The 23,548-nt window shown below is 37.8% G+C and overlaps 1 long non-coding RNA gene across 1 annotated transcript; it reads right to left on the reverse strand.

The window, feature by feature from the left end:
* Positions 1-2,345: 2,345 nt before the first annotated feature.
* LOC137076156 (uncharacterized) lies at positions 2,346-20,877 on the reverse strand. Its single transcript, XR_010905215.1, has 3 exons — positions 20,753-20,877; positions 2,822-3,009; positions 2,346-2,734 (listed from the first exon to the last, which is right to left on the reverse strand). It is a non-coding gene; the product is annotated as an uncharacterized lncRNA (long non-coding RNA).
* Positions 20,878-23,548: the final 2,671 nt, after the last annotated feature.

The following is a 23,548-nucleotide window of genomic DNA, read 5'->3' on the forward strand; positions in this document are numbered from 1 at the left end:
CCATTTGTCTCCATGAGTGCACGATGGCTCATCCATTTTAGTTTTTATTTCCTAGTTTCAGCACCACAGCCCGAACTATGGAATTCAAAAGGGCATCATTACCATTTTGGATGTCTAGATGTACAGCATTGATTAAAGAAAGAAAAGGAAGAAAGAGATATAGACACCCTTTGTGATTTTTTTTTTAAACCGTCCTATAGTTTTGCTGTAGGAAGCGGTTCTAGTATAATTGTTTTTCAACCATGGCTGATTTGGAATTTGGAGGACAAGTCAACACCTCAAAACTCATTGTTCCACTCCTCAAACCATTCCAGAACCATTTTTGCTTTGGGACAGGGTGCATTATCCTGCTGAAGTAGGCCACATCCACCAGGGAATAAAGTTTCCATTAAAGGGTTAGTTCACCCAGAAATGAAAATTAGATGTTTATCTGCTTACCCCCAGTGCATCCAACATGTAGGTGTGTCTGTTTCTTCAGTAGAACACAAATGAAGATTTTTAACTCCAACCACTGCTGTGTGACATATAACCATGTGAATGGATAACGTTCTATGAGAGCAAAACATACAAACAAAAAAACATGCTTAGGCAACGTGCACAAAAACTCTGCTGCTCCTGATGACACATTGATTTATTAAGACACGAACCGATCGGTTTCTGTGAGAAACCGAACAGTATTTATGTTAATTTTTACCTTATATCCCAAGGAGTCTCATCAAGTTTTCCCATCGTCTATAACTTCTGTCTGATGAGGTCAAACGGACGCGATCATATATCTATAGAATTCTCATTAGTGCCTGTGCGGATCGGTGAAATGAGGCATCTACATGGTATATGTGTATGATCGCGTCCGTTTGACCTCATCAGACGGAAGTAGATATTAATGTACATTTGAAGAAGACGCAATGAAATATGTGATGAAATATTTGCGCATACACTGGTTCATGTTTAGAGCACTAAAGTACATGAAACGTCCCTAAAAATTTAAATGCACTCGCTCCGGTCTGTATCTAATCTATATGATTCATGTTGTGAGCATTGTTAATATTATTGCAGAGCTCCGCACAGAAACCGTTATCTTGCGCGTGGCAGGTTGTTTGAATTCTCCGCTGGTTTCCTCACTACAGTGCAACAGTGAACAGGCTCCCCTCTCAGTGTCGTGCTGCACCGCTTTCCGAACGTTGTTTAAAGGTGTCATAAACTGGCTTTTTTAAAGTTATACTGTTGTCTGAGGTGTTGTGATGTTCGCGTGGTTTTTACATTCAAAAAGATCATAATGAATAAGTAATAGGCTATATTCTACCCTGGTTTTGAGCCTCTCTCAAGACGCTCGGTTTTGATGGGCGTGAAGTGTGGAGAATCAGCAACTGGAATGATTAGTCAAGCAAGGGCTCGCCAAATTTCAAACAAAATGATTTCCCTCTCACCCACTATCAATTAATATGAATGTTATTTTATACATCTTGCCCCGCCTGATCTGTGGATATATGCATGCCAAGTACGTTGCAGACATTTCCTTCAAATATCAAGTCAAGAGCGTGAACAATGCACATCAAGAAAATAATGTTATTTCACCATTTAGGATTATACATATTGGTAGCCCGTCTGGACAACACATAGGCCAGGATGTCAGGCTTTTTTTCAAGCCCTGTGACAGCGTGGTAAATTAGTTAGTTAGACATGTACACAATGTAACATTATATTTGATATGTAACAATGCAATACTATCACATATAAACATTTTTACTCACATTAGTGTATTGCTGCTTGTTTACAAACGAATCTGGTGAAATGAACAAACGTGCAACTAATCTCAATATGTCTGCAAATTCAGTGTCGACCTGTGTCTCGTTTGCAAATTATTATTTTGTTATCTTCGGCATGTTTAATGCTCGTTAAGCTGCACAAGTCGGTGGGTGGGGCTACAGAAGCAAGCATACACATTTATCTGTAGAGGCAAGGGGTTCCCTCTTCTAATACGTCATTGATTTGAGAGCCTCGTTTGCCAGGCCTGGTGTCTATAAAAGCTTTTCTTTACTAACAAGTAAGTTTTCAGCTCTGAAACTTACAGGATATTCTTATATTACCATGGACTTTTATATATCAAAGGTTCAAGGGAAAGTTGATTTCTCAATTCATCACCCTTTAAAAATTATTTGACCTGAAAACTTTTGAGGGGTAGTGTATACATATATGGTCTTTTAAATGTATGTGGTAAGGCAACCACATACATTTAAGTTTTTTTTTTTTTTTTTATAATGCAAAGAGAAGCAGGTACAGGACCTGAGGCGAAACCTTTTTATTGATGATCGTAACCCAAACAATCTACTCAGCCACTGCATGCAACGTGGGAAGCATGGTAAACACCAACTACACATTATACAGATGAATTCTTTATGGCTTTGAATACATTAGCTCTATGCTAATAGTATCATTAGAATGGTTGGAATGCTGCCACCTTGTTATTCAGACATTTGCTCATGGAATGAATGACAAATAGACCGTTCGAACAAGTGCATTTTATACTCATAAGCTTCCACGTATGATGCTATGACTCTTTGGACCATACTCAAAACCTTGGCCAGGCTTTCCTTGTAAATCAATAAAGTGGTGCGTTTAAGCTTTAGAGCAGAAAACAACTGCAGAGGCCAAGAGTGCAGGTACAGCCTTCCTTGTGTGCTCTTTAAGTGTTTTGTTCTTGTAAGACAGGTACCGCAACCCACTGAACACCAGCCTAAACAGATTAAAGTATGTCCATAAATTATAAAGAAGACAGAACATCTAAAAGTGCTTCAGTGCTTTCCAGCATAAAATGATGTACCTCTATAATGGCATTCCCAATGGATGACACATCAAAAGCCTCGGCAGAAGACGCCAGTTCAGTTATAATTCAGCCAGGCACTTTACTTACCAAGTGCAGCTAAAATTCAAAACATGTTCCATGAAGAGATTCAACTTTTCATGTTCCCTGAATACCGTCCTTTGGAGAAATACACGTAGCAGTCCTCGCTGGAAAAGAAAAATGAGAAGGAAATGCAATTTAAAAGAAAAGGAGGAGTAAGACGACACAGGTATTTTTCTGAGAATGGGAGTTGTTTATGTTTTTGTAATGGGTATTTATTAGACTTAACCTTGAGCTCTAAATAAAATCATTTGAAGATGCTGCCCTAAAACACCAAAACCGTATTCAGTGGGGTATGTAAGCTCTGTGAAGCTGATTCTCTGGCTCTAGATCGTACATTATACTGCGCCGTCTTTTGGAAATAATAGACTGGAATTGCAAATTATGTGCTTGTGTGAATGTGCACAACATCTAGAAACTGGAAGGCAGTGCCCCGTCGTCCATCTTGACAAATGAGCTGAAATTGGTCTGCTGCAGGAATCATAATTGCAGAGTTTGCATGGCTCTGCTTGACTCTTTTGCTGCATTTCATTTCTTCCATTGGACCCTTTATTGTGGGCAAGTCTGAATTGACAGCTACTGGCCCAGCAAAGGCATCAGTGAACAGGAATCAGATACTCCAGAGAAGAAACACGCTTTTATGGTCGATCAGGGTTCCCAGCCTCCCTCATTTAGCACATCCTGTCAGCTAGCAGTAAGAGTGATAGCTTCATTTCATGTTTTAAGGGACAGAGTAGTTTTGGATTGCACATGTACATGCGCTAGCCAGCAAAAAATATAGGGTGTAGAGCAAAGCACAATCCTATAAAAAGCAAAACCTTTTCTCGTAAGCCATTTCAGACTCGAGCATTTGCTTGATTTTACATAAAGAGCTACCCAGAAGAATTTCCATTGCTCAGATGTTGTTCTACAAACCCAGGAGACTTTAAACTGATAACTGAAATCTTCAGTATTATTTAAATGTACAACATTTTTTGTTTACGTTGTGCTGATACTTGTCTTCGAACTGCAAAACACAACCAACACAATGCAATTGTAGTACTGCCTTAGAATTGAACCATTATTTTGCTCTTTAAAAATATCAACACCATCAAAACAAATAATCTGTTCTACACAATCTATTGCATGCCTTCTATCATCTGAATTTGACTTTAGCAAGTAAAAGTCATTTTACTATAATTCTTAAAACGCCCCTGGTTCGGGATGTGGTACACCTGTCTTTTTGCTGTGAAATCTATCATGATTTGTATTAAGTAAACATAAGAATAACTTTTACATTGTTATTTTAAGATGATCGTTTGGGGTGTACTTGATTATCAAAAAAAAAAAAAAATGTTTAGAAAGGTTTTGTTAAAATGTGAGTATGAATATAATTAATGCGGCTACATCTCTCAGTCATCATTGTATTGCACTGTACTGAACACCATACGATTAAAACTACAGCTTTAATTAAAAAAATCATCTTAATACTATATTCATCTTACATCTTATTGGGTTACTTTATACCATGAACCAAGGTGTACTGATGTGTACAGATTACCAAGATAGCTAAAAAGGAGTATTCAACTGATCATATGATTTAATTATGGCAACCCCATAAGGTGACCTGCTTCATATAAATCATGTATTAGTCTTCATCTCAACATATTACTGGGCATTATATTATTAGGTAATATGCATTTATTTAGGGGCAAATCCGCCCCTCAAACATTATCTTAGATAATCATCCTTAATCTTAGAAACACATCTGTTGACATGCAATAAGAGTACAGAACTAAGTTCATATAAAAATTTCTGACTTTCTATTCTGAAACTTTAGAAGATAATTTGTGATCCTTTTTTGTGGAACATACATACATACACTCACCTAAAGGATTATTAGGAACACCTGTTCAATTTCTCATTAATGCAATTATTTAATCAACCAATCGCATGGCAGTTGCTTCAATGCATTTATAGGTGTGGTCCTAGGAAAGACAATCTCCTGAACTCCAAACTGAATGTCAGAATGGAAAAGAAAGGTGATTTAAGCAATTTTTAGCATGGCATGGTTGTTGGTGCCAGACGGGCCGGACTGAGTATTTCACACTCTGCTCAGTTACTGGGATTTTTATGCACAACCATTTCTAGGGTTTACAAAGAATGATGTGAAAAAGGAAAAACATCCAGTATGTGGCAGTCCTGTGGGCAAAAATGCCTTGTTGATGCTAGAAGTCAGAGGAGAATGGGCTGACTGATTCAAGCTAATAGAAAAGCAACTTTGACTGAAATAACAGCTTGTTACAACCGAGGTATGCAGCAAAGCATTTGTGAAGCCACAACACTCAGAACTTTGAGGCGGATGGGCTACAACAGCAGAAGACCCCACCGGGTACCACTCATCTCCGCTACAAATAGGAAAAAGAGGCTACAATTTGCACAAGCTCACCAAAATTGGACAGTTGAAGACTGAACGTTTTTACCCTGTATGATGAGTCTCGAATTCTGTTGAGACATTCAGATGGTAGAATAAGAATTTGGCGTAAACAGAATGAGAGCATGGATTTATCATGCCTTGTTACCACTGTGCAGGCTGGTGGTGGTGGTGGTGGTGTAATGGTGTGGGTGATGTTTTCATGGCACACTTTAGGCCCCTTAGGGCAAATTTTGGCATTGTTTAAATGCCACAGCCTACCTGAGCATTGTTTCTGACCATGTCCATCCCTTTATGACCACCATGTACCCATCCTCTGATGGCTACTTCCAGCAGGATAATGCACCATGTCACAAAGCTTTAATCATTTCAAATTTGTTACTTGAACATGACAATGAGTTCACTGTACTAAAATGGCCCCCACAGTCACCAGATCTCAACCCAATAGAGCATCTTTGGGATGCGGTAGAACGGGAGCCTCGTGCCCTGGATGTGCATCCCACAAATCTCCATCAACTGCAAGATGCTATCCTATCAATATGCGCCAACATTTCTAAAGAATGCTTTCAGCACCTTGTTGAATCAATGCCACGTAAAATTAAGGCAGTTCTGAAGACGTAAGGGGGTCAAACACAGTATTAGTATGGTGTTTCTAATAATCCTTTACGTAAATGTATACCGATCAGGCAAAACATCATGACCATTTAAGTGAATAACACTGATTATCTCTTCATCATGGCATCTGTTAGTTGGTGGGATATATTTGGCAGCAAGTGAACTGTTGTCCACAAAGTTGATGTGTTAGAAGAAGGAAAAATGGCCAAGCGTAAGGATTTGAGCGAGTTTGACAAAAGCTTCATTGTGATGGCTAGACAGTTGGGTCAAAGCATCTCCAAAACTGTAGCTCTCTTGGGATGTGCCCGGTCTGCAGTGGTCAGTATCTATCAAAAGTGGTCCAAGGAAGGAACAATGGTGAACTAACAACAGGGCCATTGGACGGCCAAGGCAATGGGGAGTGAAGGCTGGCCCGCACAGTCCGATCAAACAGACGAGCTACTGTAGCTCAAATTGCAAATTGCAAAGGCTGGTTCTGATAGAAAGGTGTCAGAATTCATCTTATGTTCACTAATGAGTGCATTGCAGTTTGTTGCATATGGGGCTGCATAGCCACAGACAAGTCAGGGTGTCCACTGCCGAAAGTAAAAACACTGGGCATGTGAGCATCAGAACTGGACCACAGAAAAATGGAAGAAGGTGGTCTGGTCTGATTAATCACGTTTTCTTTTACATCACGTGTATGGCTTGTGTTTCACATGTTTCTCTTACCTGGGGAACATGACACCAGGATGCACTATGGGAAGAAAGCAAGCTGACAGATGCAGTGTGATGCTTTGGGCAATGTTCTGCTGGGAAACCATGGGTCCTGCCCTCCATGTGGATGTTACTTTGACACGTTCCACCTACCTTAGCATTATTGCAGACCATGTACATCCTTTCATGGAAACAGTATTCCCTGGTGGATGTGGCCTCTTTCAGCAAGATAATGCACCCTGCCACAAAGAAAAAATGATGGGTCTAGTGGAGTCCATACCTTGACGGGTCAGAGCTGTTTTGGCAGCAAAAGGGGGACCAACACAATATTATTAATTTATGATCATAATAGGTCATAATGTTATGCCTGATCGGGGTGTTCATACATACACATATACTGACAGACATGCATACATAAACTCAGAAATATCTCTGTTTTCTTCCCATTTTAGTGTTGTCTAGAAGACATAACTGATATAGTAAATATAACTCATTTGTGATTTTGTTTTATCAATAATGCTCCAAGCACAACCAAAAGCCTAAGAAAACTAATAATCTAATGCTCTCTGATTTTGTTTTTCTTCCAAAATGTTACCTGAAAGATCCTCTGACACTAATTTTTACCCACCCTCCCTTTCCCCATGACTGTGACACTAAAGTTCAGAGATTGATAAATTTCAGAATGTTCCATATCAGATTCATTGCTCATCCGCAGGAGAGTCTGATAGCATTATCGTCACTGAAGGAAGAACAACAAACAAAATGGCCATTGTTTGGCAGAAATGGTAGGGAAATTAAGCAACCTTTCTCCATGAGAGAGAGGAATCCAGCCATTTTGAGCACACTACAGAAGACAAATACCAAATTGAAAATAGTTTTGTGTGAACAACAGAATGACCAAATTCTCCCTCCAAATATGCCTCAATATGCATCTAACAGGTAGGCATATTAATCAGTGTGCTAGATGTTGCTCTATGACCACCACACATGCTATTTACCAACAAACAATTCATGCTAACTGTCAAGCCCTGAAGATTACTCACACCAGTAAGAGTGATGCTATCCAATAAACATTTATCAAGGCTGCGCTTGGGTTAAAGTATTATCTCACACAGATCTTATATTTGATCAAATCATCCATCCCAGCCTTTCCCCAAGTAACAGAATTTGCTCAGCAATATTTTACAATTGATTGCTTCTACCTTGGCAAAGGCGATATGATTCACAGAAACACGTTTAGCATTGATTTTACATCACTTCAGCCATCCAATTGTAATGTAAATAGACTAACCACTCATAGCAAGCAGAATGACAATGGGAGACCACATAATGTGAGATACATTATTTTTGGTTTTGCCAAATATTAAATCCTGTCAATTGCTCATTATTTCCTCAGTGGATTTAATAGCATTAATATTATTGTTTTTTGTTGGTTCACTGTTTTAGTGCTTTCAGTGGACTCGGAGCGGGGTTTCCCTGCCTAGGAGGCAGTAATTCACTGCAGGTGAGGCATGATGTTATCACCACTGGATAAAGTAAGCAAAGACTAGATCTATGACATGAAAGATGTTTGGATAGCCACTAGTATGTCTCAACAGACAAACCACAGACGACGATGCTATTTTTCCACATAATTCCGTCTACAGGCAAAATCCAGCAGTCTGCACTGAACTAAAGGTATTTTTAATTAGGTTTTTTTTAAATGTTTTTTCATGCAATAGATAGCCTAAATATCTATAAATAAGATAAAATAAAATATAGATAGCCTAAATAAATTAATAAAGAAGCAAATAAATGAACAAATAAACACATACATTTAGAAAACTTACGTCCAATCAATTTATTATTGTTTTTATTCTTTTAACTTGGTTTAGTTTTAAAAACTATCATATTAGGGTAATGCTTTTGCATTTTCATGTTTTAGTGTATAAGTAAATTGAATGGAAAATGTAACTTAATTATCATAGTTTTAGTAATAATAACTTTAGATATCTCTTAATATAGATAGAGCAATAGCTAGATAGATAGCTTGAAATATAGCTAGACAGACCGACCGACAGATAGACGGATAGACGGACAGATAGACAGATAGACAGCAGGGGTGGTAAGTAATCAAGTAAAAATACTTTGATACTTTACTTAAGTATTTTTTTCCGGGATCTGTACTTTACTGGAGTATATTTTATTTGCATCTACTTTTACTCTTACTCCACTACAATATTAAAGGCAAAGTTTACTTTTTACTCCAATACATTTCCCCATGCCCGCTCCAAGTATTAAGTATTTATTACACTTGATTGCCAAACCGGTCTGGTCGGTCATGGATGATCCAGTCGGGTATAGACTTGGAAAAGCTGAGAAGTCAGGTTTGCCACACTAACGTTAGCGTTTCCCCAACTTTTTTATTTTGCGGCACACAATTTACTATGAAAACATCGGTAACATTTTACAAATACAGGTGCACTATTATAATTCATGCCTAACTAATGCACAGATAATCATGAGTTAATGTATGACTAATGAAGAACTAAACCATTTATTAATGATTACTGCATCAGCAACTAATGAACATTCTCTATGATTAATAGATTAGTTAATATATGAATTGCTATTGACATCATTAATTCCCTAATAACATATTACATGAACTAATAATGTAAATTCATGTATTCAAAGCCATGCATTCCGACTCTCAGTTGTGTTTAATTCATCATTAATCATAACAATTGGCAGAATTATATTATGACTTTACTTGTTGAGGCACATGACTATTAACTAATTGTTACGTAATATGTCATTGTGGTTATGGCTTTTGAATTAATTTTGAATTAGTTAATAGTATCTTGCTCCTCATCTGTTTTATGGAGCTAATGTTATGGAACATGTCTATTTTAAGTTGAACCCCTATACTGCCTTAAGGTGCTTCATTGTCTCCTATTAATTGCAAATCTAACAAATTCTTAATTGCAGTATCTAATCTTATCATTTGTTCAATTAAAGTATTGCATATCAGTCCCAAAAGATTTTATCTGCTCAATTATTGATATTTACAGTTAATTTGAATATTTACTTTTTACTTTCCGTACTTGAGTATGTTTTAAATCTGAAACTTCTGTACTTTTACTCAAGTGATGTTTGAATAGAGGACTTTCTACTTTTACTGGAGTATTTTTTTATTTAGGTATATATACTTTCACTCGAGTATAACTTTTGAGTACTTTTACCACCTCTGATAGACAGACAGACAGACAGACAGACAGACAGACAGACAGACAGACAGACAGACAGACAGACAGACAGACAGACAGACAGACAGACAGACAGACAGACAGACAGATAGATAGATAGATAGATAGATAGATAGATAGATAGATAGATAGATAGATAGATAGATAGATAGATAGATAGATAGATAGATAGATAGATAGATAGATAGATAGATAGATAGATAGATAGATAGATAGATAGATAGATAGATAGATAGATAGATAGATAGATAGATTCTAGACCGAACAGGGGCTCCTTAAAAGTCACAGCAGGTTCACTTTGGCATGCAGAGGGTTGGTCTTGGTAAACACTGTTCAATCACTCTTCCTAAATAGCAAGGACCATTATCATAATCATCACTGCTGTTAGCAGTTTGATGCTCCTGCAAATGATGACAAATAGAGAGATTGAATTAGAGAGACCTGGGGTTGTTCTCTGAGGTCAGCAGAAGTGTCAAAAGTATTCACATTCCTTACTCTGGTAGAAGTATAAATACTGGAATTTAAAAAGACTTTTGTATAGGTTGAAGTATCAACTCAAGCTTTTTACTCAAGTAAAACTGGAAAAGTATAGGTTTCAAAAATACTTAAAGTATAAAAGAAAAAGTAATGAAAATAAAAAAGTTAGTTTAAGTGTTCATTTTTTTCTTTTTTTATAATTTAGTTTTTAGTTTAGTTATTTGATGCTATAAAACCGGGGTGTGACATCATGATTGAAAGCTCTGAGTGAGGTTGTCACTGAGGCACCAACTGACTTTTGTCGTGATTTTCAGCAGGGGATTGGAGCTTTAGCCTACATTGCCATAACCGTTATTTCACACCGACATGAGTTGTTCTGCAGTAAACTGCACTAACAGATACTGGGGGAGCATGGGTGGGGTTATGATGTCGTGGCTCTATTTCCTGCTCACTACTGTGCAGACTCAGATCACGAGGTCACTACTGCGCAGACTCAGATCATGAGGTCACTACTGTGCAGACTCAGATCACGAGGTCATTACTGCGCAGACTCAGATCATGAGGTCACTACTGTGCAGACTCAGATCACGAGGTCACTACTGCGCAGACGCAGGTCCCAAATCAGAGCAAGATGTCATATGTCAGTGGCATATTTGGGAATTAGCACTTTTCTACAATGGAAGAAAATGAAGGGGCTTCGTCCATCTTTTTTAATCTATGCTCGAGACCCAGTTTGGAACATTGAAGTTCATGGTCTGCATAAACTGTTTCATTTGTGTGACAGTTGTCTACAGGGCATGCTTATTTGAGCGGTGGGTAAATATAAGACAACGCGCTTAAGGGAAGAATCTGATGAGTTATTTTTGCTTAGAATGTAACTTTTTTTCCTTTTCTATTTGTTCCTCACCTCACATTGCTTCAACAATTCCATATTTTCATAGAGATGTGAGGGGCGAGTAAAGTCTCTAGAGGAGGTGTGTCATTACGAGCAGGAGGGGGCAGGTGGATGGGGCATTAATTGCTGAATCAGAGCAGGTCCTCTGCCTTGCTGCGGTGCTGATAATTGGGAGGGGAAGCTTGCTGACAGCGCAATGCCAAGGTCAGAGAAAGAAAAAAATGAGAGATAACTAAACGGGAAGCGGACTGAAATACCAGGAGAGAAATCATTTAAAGCTGCACATGAGAACAACAACTGGGATCCCAGAGATCGGATCCAGTAATGACACACTTAGTGGAAGATTCTATAAAATTATTTGTCTTTTATAATAGAATATATTTACAAATGATGGATGGATGGATGGATGGATGGATGGATGGATGGATGGATGGATGGATGGATGGATGATGGATGATGGATGGATGGATGGATGGATGGATGGATGGATGGATGGATGGATGGATGGATGGATGGACGGATGGAGGGACATTTTAATTATATTATTTAGATATTACTGCATAAAGAACATATTTTGTGATTGTTTTTATCCATTTTGTTTTTGTTGACTTTAACTTTTACATGTAATTCTGAAACTTTTTGACACTTTAGCCTGTTTTTTTAGAAGCTAGCACCTATTTCTTGCAATCCTTGATAAAGCGTTTCATTTCCAGATTTCCCATTGCTTCGCTAAAATACGATTCATCCCAGTCATGAATAGTGTTTGCCTTTCACTGACTTGCAGTGAAAATCTCTTGAGCCTGGCGGCACTTTATAAAAGCAATTTTCACCACAGTGGTAACCCTGTATTTGAAGGTCTACCAAACAATGCACACTCTTTTATTTGCTACTATGTTGTTTGACGGGTCTGTCAGGAAAGGGGTGTGAATTGAAAAGTATATGTGACCTGAGTGGTGCTACGCTTAAGTATGTTTTCCTGTCAGTTTGTTGTGTGATGCTGTTTTAAAATAGTTCAAAATAGTTTCCAGATGAACTGAGCTATATTAGACCCTGAGGTAATGTGAAGAATAAATGTAATTGTGCATTTCTCAGTGTGTTTATGTGTGAATCTGCACCAATGAGTCAAAGGATGGCAAAAATAGTGACAATTCTGTATATTTTGCCTTAGAGGAATTTCTTGCCCTCATTATACCATGATGGCCTTCTGGATATGCTTTCCATTTCCATATATATATATATGTATGTATGTACGGACGGACGGACGGACGGACAGACAGACAGACAGACAGACAGACAGACAGACAAAGCTGTGTCATCTTATCACTTCAGTCTGCTTCCTTTGGCCTGGAGAGGGCTGAGGTGATGGGATTCGGGTAAGATGCTGAGATCAGATATGACACAGTACCTCTCAGCACTAATTGGACCTTTCATGTGGTCAAGCATTGACCACAAGCTCCACATTTTATAGTCTTGTTGACAGTTGTAAACCTCTTGCCTTGATCATTTACAAGCCATATAAACCTGGCTTCCATCTTGTAACCAGCCCACATGTCCCTGTAGTCAAGCACAGTTTATTTATTTATTTTGGTAACTATCAATTTCCGTTAAGTCGATATACACCTTTTATTCAGTGAGCCTCACTGTGTTCTGTGTTTTGTCCAGGATTTTGTTCAGGAATTCAAGGGATAGTTCACCCAAAAAATACTATCCCTCAAGTTCCAAACCTGTATGAGTATATATTTCTTCTGTTTAACACAAAAGAAGATATTTTAAAGAATGTTGTTAATCAAACAGTTGACATAGCCATTGATTTTCTGGCGGAAGTCAGCTGTCTGGTTACTAGGGGAGTAACGGTTCAAATTACTCACGTTCAGGTTTTATCGCAGTTTTAGGGTCACAGTTTTGGTACGGTTCGGTATGTGCTATGCACAAGGAAATTAGTAAAACTGTCAAATAAAAATGAAGAAAATAAGAAAAAATGATCATTTCGACACTGCGTCACCGATAGGTGTTGCTATGGGATTATCCCCATTTCGACACTGCGTCACCGATAGGTGTTGCTATGGGATTATCCCCATTTCGACACTGCGTCACTGATAGGTGTTGCTATGGGGTTATCCCAGTTTCAACACTTCGTCACCGATAGGTGTTCCTATGGGGTTAACCCTGTTTCGACACTGCGTCACCATTAGGTGTTGCTATGGGGTTATCCCTGTTTCGACACTGCGTCACCGATAGGTGTTGCTATGGGATTATCCCCGTTTCGACACTGCGTCACTGATAGGTGTTGCTAAGGGGTTATCCCCGCTTCGACACTACGTCACTGATAGGTGTTGCTATGGGGTTATCCCCGTTTCGCCACTGCGTCACTGTTGGGATTCGCTATGGGGTTATCCCTGTTTCAAAATTGCGTCACCATTAGGTGTTGCTATGGGGTTATCCCCGTTTCAACACCGTGTCACCGATAGGTGTCGCCATGTGGTTATCCCAGTAGCGACACCTATTGGTGAAGCAGATCGAGAGAACAACTCAAAAGGGAGCATCTCTGGTTACCTAATGTAACCTTGGTTCCCTCAGGCATGATAATATAATGTTTCATTGAATTTGTCTGTTCAAGTGCAATACTTGAAAGATCAATATTTACGCTATCTGTGACGCGCATTTTGGATGAGTGCACACTGCAACCACAAATCTTCTCTCAGCACACGCAATATCTCTTTTGCTCCTTGTTCTTAAATGTTTAATTTAGCAAGGCTTATGCCGAGTTCACACTGTCTGATTTCAGCCCGACAGGTTTTGCGCAATTGCCGACAAATGCTTGAAATCACAGGCAAATGAGTGACAATAACGCAGTGTGAATGATCAAAGATGTGATCAGCGAGAATCGCAGATGAGTTGCAGACGCCCGCAAGATATTTGACATGCTAAATATATGGACCTGTAGGCAATTCAAAATCTGTGTGAAATGAGTCCTGACTGAAAATGACATCGGCAATGACCGACAGCCAATAAGAGAGCAATATACAGGGTGGCAGGAGGTCCAGGGAGGAGGTATAGATTAGAATACCAGAATTTAAATAGATACATTTACAATTCTATCAAACAGAAACAAAGCCCAAATTGCATGTCCAGCCGCAACAGCAGCACATTGCAAAATTATTTATTTACCTCAAACTCTCTTTGCAGAACACAATCCTTGCTCCCTCTGTCTCCCCAACAATTTCCTCAGCCATAATCTGTTTGGTTTTTCTCCGCAAATCAGGGCACAGACAATTTGGAGCACAAACTTGTCATTTTTAATAACAATTCCAGTCTCGCGCGAGAACTCCGGTCTGGCAAACGTATGATCTCGCCATGTTTACTTGTCACATCGCATGTGTTTAGTTGGGAAACAGTTTATGCACCAGAGAGGGAGAGAGAGTTGTCAGCAATTCCTCCTCTTCTAAAGTCATGCAGTGTGAAACCTCCTATCGCCGATCCATTGGTCAGTGTGAACACAGCAGTGACTGAATGCTAGCCCAGATAGTCATGCAGTGTGAAAAGAGCAGTGATCCGACCAGTTTGAAAATCATGCAGTCTGAACTCGGCCTTAAATGAGCTTAGTTTAAACACAGATAGCAACTGTCCGGGTAGATGACAGAAACATACTTTAGCCTAACTCTGTCCGTTTTACACATTGCTTCTTTCAACAAACCGTATGTAGGACTATATATTTTTTAAAATGTTGCCCTGAATATAGAGCTTCTCTGTCCTTGTATATAATATAGAACGGTTTCAAAAAGCTAGCTTGACTGTATTTTAAATTATAGGTACTTTTCGCTTTGTAAAGCTGCAGTTTCAAAGTAGCTTCCCCAACATTGCAATCCACATACCCTAATAAAATGTTCCATATACTAGCAGAAGAAAGGATCTTGGGAACATTCTGCAGCATTTGTGTCAGCCCAGGAGCTCTGTCCCAGGAGACACTCAGCCAGGGCCTGTCACTGTAGCTCTCTCTGCCCCATAAATCTTCACATAGCATAGCCTTGTGTTACTCTGCCAAGAAGAATTAGGACTGGAAAACAAGAAGCCATGACATGAAGACAGAGCATCCACATGAACCACACGGGACGTGGAAGCATATGTGCCACACAGTATAAAAGAGTAGTGTGATAGTAATATATATGTATATGTACTGTATATATTACGGTTGTTAAGCTACATTACAATTACATGATGTCTAATGACAGAACTTTTTGTAATGTCTTTTTGATTTTTTTACTCAATAATGACTTTAAAATACATGTTTGGAGTAATAATCCAAGCCTTATCCATTTCTTAATTGTTAATTAATAAATTTTCATTCCAAAAACAGACAAACCTGGTCCTCCAATTTGACGTGCAATTAATTTGCGATTAATTAATTAATCGCACATCAAATCTGTCTGAGAAATTACTCCCAACATATAATTTAAATCACAAAATGTAGATTCAGAAATAGGCATGTGCCGATATCAATTTTTTATGTTGCGATTAATTGCTGACGTTTTATCACAATATTATCACGATATTGAAATAAGTTACCAAAAAAAGTGTTGCCATAAAATATAACAGCTTTAAGAACTATTTTAGTATAACTGAATGTTTAAATACAATAATGCACCAAAAATATATACAGCTCGGGGAAAAAAAATTAAGAGAAATCAATGTTAAGTGGTCTTTGGAGCTGTAAAAGTACAATTTTCAAACAGATTAAAGTGCAAAAGAATTAGGCTATAAAGATCAACAGGTAACAAATTACAATAAGGTCTCATTATTTAATGCACTAACTAAGATTGAGCAACAGCTACATTTGTTACAGAAAGTATAATGTTTTTGGTAATGTTAGTTAAGAAATACTGATGATTGTTAGTTTTATCTTAGGTCCATTAAAAATGTTATTTTGATTTTGATTTTAATGTTATTAAACTGTAACTAAGAAATTAACATTACTTAGAATAATTAATTCTTTATAAGAATTTTTCGTTGTCAGTTTGGTAATAATGAATTAACATGTAACCTAATGAAGTCCTATGTCTCAAAGTTTTACTGAACAATAACAAATAATTAGAACAGTTCTAATCATTAGAGCATGTTGTAGTCCAGATTAAAACATAAAAATGTTTAAGCTTGAAAATAAATAGCCTATTAAGTCTTTTAGGTGCTGTGATGAACATTGAGATTACAAAAACGAATGGCTGTTTTAAAAACTCCTTCACTAGCACGGATGCTTTTGTTTGCGGGGTTTCCGGGGTAATCGATGCATTCTGCAGTTCATCAGTGTCCTCTGCTGAGCGGCACTTCAGCAGCGCGTCTCCTTCACTCATGCATGTGCTTCTCATATTACATCTGAGCGCGTCCATTTGATGCAGAACAGCGGTGTTGAGCATTTATACGGTTGATGGGCAAAGTATTCTTGAGTGCATTATAAAAAAAAATATTAATTGTTAATAAATTATTATTTACGATATTTTAAAGTGCCCACGATATCAACAGGGTATATGCAGGAATCCTGAAGTTAATTTCAATACCTTTTTAAGACTTTTTAAAGACCTTCTCAAAAAATTTTAAGACCTCATCGCACTTCAAGTTCTAAACGGCAACAAACCACTTTTTTGTTTTTAACTGACAATGTGTAAATGCATGTGAAAATTAATACTATAAGCTCTACAATGGCTTCCAGTTTTATTTATTTTTGTAGTCCCAACAATGAAACCATTCGTTTTGGCATCTTTGAAGTGTGTTGACGACATACTGAGCAGAACATTGTCAGTAGGGATGCACCAAAATCAAAATTCTTGGCCAAAACCATAAAAGAAGAAACCAAAGCCGAAAACCGAAAAATAAAATTCAAACTAAAATGTTTAACTCGACCTCACTCATGTGTTCATTAAATAATAATACACATGCCTACTGGCCTGCAGAAAGGTACAGAAATTGAATAAAGTAATCAAATGTAAAATAACTGCATATTTAACTGTTTAAATGAAAGATTAATCCTTATTAAACTTACAAAAGCTATTCAATCAAGAGCATTGTTTAATGTCAAACTAAATATAAGGACATCCCTCAGGCAGCAGTAAAGGCTACTGCGCCTTTAAGACCTGATGCCGGGATATGCTCGTCTTTCTCGACTGTGCATACTATACAGTTCACTTAAGGCATATTCAAACTATGACTGCTAGGATACTCATCAAGATGGACATGCTGACATACTTCTTGTGTGAGTTTGTCCGTTTAAGTGCAAGACTGGAAAGAGAACTCAATATTTGCGCGCTGTGAGACGAGTGCGCGCTCTCGGATCATTAACAGCGTCAGATCTTCTCTCAGCGCGTGCGAGTCTCACAGCGCGTCTTCACGCGAGTGATGACGGAGAAAACGACCAGTCATATGCGCACATACGGCAGCACTCGCATGCATTGAACAAAGTTTACAAAGAGGTGAAACAGCTCGGAAGGTGAAGCGAGTTTACCCGCCACAACTCAAAATCAGCCGCATTTGGCTGGTGGCGGTGCGAATGTCCATCTCTGGCGCGCGCGCTCCGAGCCGATCTCAGACTGAGCGCCCCATTGTTTTTTAATACTTATGGGGATGAAAATAAATATATTCATAAATACTTTTGGGAGTCAAGCTCTTTTGACAAAGCTTGAACAAAATACTTTCAAAATTTAAGACTTTATAAAGCCGTGATAAGACTTTTTAATACTTTATAAGGGTCTCAATTTTCCCAAAATTGATTTATCACCTTTTAATACTTTTCAAGACCCCGCGGATACCCTGATCAATATCGTGCATATTCATTATCGTGATAAATCGCATTATCGAAAATCGGCACATGTCTATTCAGAAATAAATGTTTTGGGTGAACTATACCTTTAATGTTTTAATTAATATGGAAATATGAAATTATTTTTAATGGAATTATACTCTAAATAAGTTTTATGGGTATGCACATTGTGCTTCTGTTTACATTTCTTTTATAACTTGAATGTATAGGAAGAAAGAACTATATAATATAATATATTTTCTACTACTTACAATTAAATGCACTTTAGAGGTGTTAATAAAGCACCTGTTTGTTACAGTTGTGGTTTGTATTCAACACATATACAATACTGTAAAGTTTGTTCTGCTAAACAAACCATGACAGGAAACATGCTGGGGTCAGTTTGTTCTTAAACATTGGTAATACTGCAGACATTATTTAAAAATATACTCAGGTACTTAATTACTTCTGTATTTACTTAATGAATCGATATCGAAACTAATACATCAATATCGAATTGAAATCGAATTGAAGCCTCAACAAGCAAAATCAAATCGAATTGTAAAATTTCTAAAAATACCCAGCCCTAATTAAAAGTGCCCTAATTATGCAATAAAAAAAACTTCAAATAAACTGGCAACTTTGTATCAACTCAGATTTAAAAGTTGCTAACCTAAAATACCCTCAGGCCTACAGATGGGTTGGATCTTGGCATTGGCTTTTGAGCTATTATGAAATTGAATTAAGTTAATGCATATGTCCAGTCTGTGACTATTTACTGGTATGATCCTCATTTATCTATCTCCATGTCAGGCATGTGTCCCTGCTGGCCGCTGTTTTCTATACTAGCTTCCTTATACAATTTAGAATTCTGGATTGTAGGCTAAGATCTATCAAACAGAATTATCTGATTATATGCTTTCCTTTGTATAGTCCCCATTTTCTTACATGCAACGCTGGAATAGTTTTAGGCAAAATTGCCTTTTATCTAGAACCATTATCATTTGTTGTGGGCATAAATAGAAACAAGCCATCTCTGTGATTTACCGTTTTACTAGATTTATTTCCCCCTTTCCAATCACAGAGAGTGGAAAAATCTTTTCAGTCTCAACTCTGCTCTCTCCATGTTGCATTTCAGCAGTGATGCACATTGAGAGGCCAATGGCTAAATTTTTATATTTTATGGTCTCAACCTTCCATACTCACTGAAGGACAAGAGCTCTATAGCTTACTAGAGCATATACAAGATCTACAGCTTTTCATTGGCAGTGAAAGGCTCTGATGGTGAACAAATGCACAGGGTTTTAGGATATGTCCAATGAATATGGTTCAATGCTGTTTTATTCTCATTTAGTCCGGTGTAAAACTTTTGACCCAGCAAACACTAAAATAAAATAAATTAGGTCAAGCTTTACAATTACAGTCGGAAACATTGAGCAGAGGTGTTAATTTAGATTGAATCCAGCTTTCCTAATCACATCCTATCCCCTCTCATTTAACAGAAATGGTGAGTTGCAGATTCAACAGCAAGTGTTACCAAAATTCAATGACATGCTGACATAAAACTTACAGTCACGAGACCCTCCCCTTCGACAAAATTCAATCACAAGCGATCACAAGAGGCACATTTGAGATGCAATGTGCAAGGTGTGGAGGGTCATTGAGGTGTTGATTGGATTTTGCTGTTGCTTCCCTGTATTGCTTCGCATTCTGTATGAAACAGATGGATAACAATAATGCTGATATATGTGCAGTTTTATATCTATGGCAGCTCTTGGTCAACCGTCAAGGAATAAATGTAAAGCATACAGAATGATTGTGACTCCTCGAAGAGAGCAGTTCTGCATATAATGAGTACACACTTAAAGCTTAAAATATTATTATTCTAAGGCCTTTTATATGTTACAAAACTATGATGCACAAGCTACAGTACTCAATTTAGATATTTCAGCAACTAACCAGTGTTGGGGGTAACAGATTACAAGTAACGTGAGTTAACTAATCAGATTTCTATAAATGCTGTCAGCAAACTAATAGGCTACAAAATAAAAAATGCCCATCATGGTCAAAATGTTCCAATGAAAACAAATATAGTGAATATTTATGTGAGATATACTGTAAATTATAAGCAAAAAAATGTAAAACAATAAACAACAAAAGCACAAAACCTTAACCAAAGATTAACTTGTCCGAATGAGCTACATTAGCCAACACTAATTGGTTAATAACAGTGCCTTTACTGTCCTCTCATAAATATGATTACAGTTACATGTATATTTTGAACCTTAATTTCTCTCTCTCTCTCTCTCTCTCTCTCTCTCTCTCTCTCTCTCTCTCTCTCTCTCTCTCTCTCTCTCTCTCTCTCTCTCTCTCTCTCTCTCTCTCTCACTCACACACACAAACCATAGACACAAACATATTGTTGCAAAATGTCTCTTTGACGCGCATGCGCACGACGTTCATTAAAGTTTGAAAAGTTTAACATGAGGCTTGTTGTCCGAATATGCAAAATGTTTATCAAATCAAAATATTCGCGGACCTTTCTAGCATTTGCAGATTACGATATGACCATAAAATATACAATATGTGCTGAGGGGAAACGCTCGCGTTGAACAGCTCACGCATCTGCCAAAGCACGACAGGGCAAGTAGTAAACGCGTATGCTTGTTTTTGAAGCATAATGCATTATCATGTTATGGACAGCTTGGATCATGTAGCCTACCTTTCCCGGAGCAGCTCTGTGTCCTCCGCTGTTTTTCATATGCGTACTTTTGTCCATAGAAATGTGTTATTCGATCGCTGCTGTAAGGGACGTGGCTGCCTGAAGGTTTCCCGGGCACTGCGCGCAGACGCAACTAGTCGATCAAATTCGTTGTCGATTATTTTCATTATCGTTGTTGTCGTTTTTCTTTTTCTTTTTCTTTTCTCTCATTTGTAGACTGACACCTTTCCTGTAGGCTACCCATGTTGAGAGAAATGGGGAGTTGTCAGTGGTGTTGTGTAAACATGATCGGTATTGTAGATCTAGACCAGGGGTCTCAAACTCCCGGCCCGCGGGCCACTTGCGGCCCGCAGGATGATATTTTGTGGCCCCCTACTTGACATCAAAGTTTAGTGTTAGTGTGGCCCGTGCGTTGCTCTGAAAACCATTTTTGGCGGAGTCGTTGCGTGTGCCTGTGCCGCGCTTTATGCCTCACTTCGTGTGTGTGTGTATATGAGAGAGTTAGCTCAGCCCTCTCTCATGCAGTATAATTGGATTGACACCTCGTGATTGACATGAACAGAGGCTAATCAGACAGTCGAAATACATAGACAGTCGACTAATAATATATTTGACGACAATTAATGCAAATATTGTTTGCAAATAGTCCCAAATGGATTATTTCCCAACTAGAATTAGACCTAGAATTTCGTTCACTGTTCTGTTTGACCTGATTATGGCCTTGCTTTGAATTAGTCTATTATTTTAAATAAAAATAAAAACATTTATTATTTCAGTATTACATAATGATTTAATTTCTATTGGCCATATTTATTAGTACACAATTACCATCACACACCTGGTAATAGATAGGTTGTAAAACCTAAATATTGGCAGTATAAATAAAAAAAAAACACGAGTAGGCAAGAGAAGCCTATATGAACCATTCATGTTCAGAAAGTAATGTTCAAGTTCAGAAGAAACATTCATGTTGAAGAACTCTTAATAATATTGGATAAGTTGTGCTCTTTTTTTTTTGGGGGGGGGGGGGGGGGGGGGTTGATGCGGCCCAGCCTGACCCAGAGTCTACTTCCAGTGGCCCCCGGGTAATTTGAGTTTGAGACCCCTGATCTAGACTAAATGTGAGCAGGAATTTACTCATCTTGACCAAAAACAGATGCAGTAGGCCTATTTCTAAAAATGAATAAAAGCGGTGAAATGCAAACTCAGAATATTATGCAAACCTGTGATAACCAAATGTGTTAAGTTATACAAATACACTATGTATTTAACTTAACCAATTATGATTTTTAACTTAACCAATCCGGGTTTTTTTCTGTAAATTCTGTCAATTAATTTACAGCTATTTCCTTCAGCCTGAGGCTTAATTATTTCACTTTTGATGTGAAGGGGATTTTACATTTGCAAAATATAGAAATTTTGTTTTGTTATTAACAAGAAAGACCAGCCCAGATGAGAAAAAGTAATGCTCTAGTTATCATTATAACTCAGTATTGTAGCATTACGTATATTAAAAGTATCTTTCCCCAACAACTACCACGCTGTAAATTGATCCAAAAATAAATAAATTAATAAATTAATAATAATAATAATTCAACCATATCATGACCTGTTTGACTGATTCACTGAATTCGTTCACAAATTCAATGCCTCTAGTTTTGATTCTGAATAACCAACTGAAAATAAAGGCTGAAATACACTAAACAACTTTTGCACAGATTTTTGATGTATGAAGAACTGCTCACACAGAAGTCATTTTTAAATCATTTAGCTTTCAGTTGACCAATCAGCAAATTAGCTTGACCAACCAATGCAAAATCTGTGGGGAAATCTTTTGCCCTCATGCAACGTTTCCCAAATCACGCAGAATCCTATTGAAATGACCGCAAAAATCTGCACACATTAGGAAATATGACTGCTCCTATTAGCTAGCTCCTCACAGCTTGACTGGAAAAATATAATATTGTAGCATAAACAATCTTTTCTACTGAAAAAAACTATATGATCACTTTTTATAGCAGTTCTACTTCCCAATAGCACACTATTCATATCTAGATATTTTATACTATATATACTGTACTGGACTTGCAATGCTTTCTGACACAATTAGATAATTTTTGGCAGCTTACCAGCACAAAAGTGACACATAAGTTGTGATTGTACCTTTAGAGGTCCAACACTGTTAACATAACTCAGAACACTCATAATGCTGTAATCATTTATAAGTCGTACCCGGCTGCTACACAATTAAATAGCTTTGGTACATGATAGCTTCACTATTTGTAGTCAACACTACTGTCCTACTGCACAAGATACTATTTCTATCAGTATTTTATATTGTATGGAGCAGTCAATTACATTTAATTGGACTTGTGCTGTATGTTTCTATCACAACAATAGACTATCTAATTAGCAGCAGCTTATGAGCTCAAAAGGTCACAATGTAGTGTAGCGCAATTACCTTCAACATTATTAACGTAACCCTGCACACTTATGCTCCTTTTGATGTGGTACAGTAAAAAAATCTCATTATAGTAGCCACTGGCAAGTTTAATTGGTCATGACTTGAGGATTTTTTTGTTCCCTCTGCTGCTGGCACAATACGGCATTTGTCTGTGGTTTGGTTTCAAACTAATTCAAATGGAAGCAATGAGAAGCCATCATGCCTTAGCCACCAAAAGCCAGAGCAAACTAGAGTTTCAATAAGATATGGAGGAGTTGTGCAGGTGACTGATGGCGTACAGATGTGGGGAGGGGGATTGTGCAGAAGACAAATTTTTCATCTAACACCACAGG

Source organism: Pseudorasbora parva, chromosome 5 (genome assembly GCF_024679245.1).
Source record: "Pseudorasbora parva isolate DD20220531a chromosome 5, ASM2467924v1, whole genome shotgun sequence".
NCBI lineage: Eukaryota > Metazoa > Chordata > Actinopteri > Cypriniformes > Gobionidae > Pseudorasbora > Pseudorasbora parva.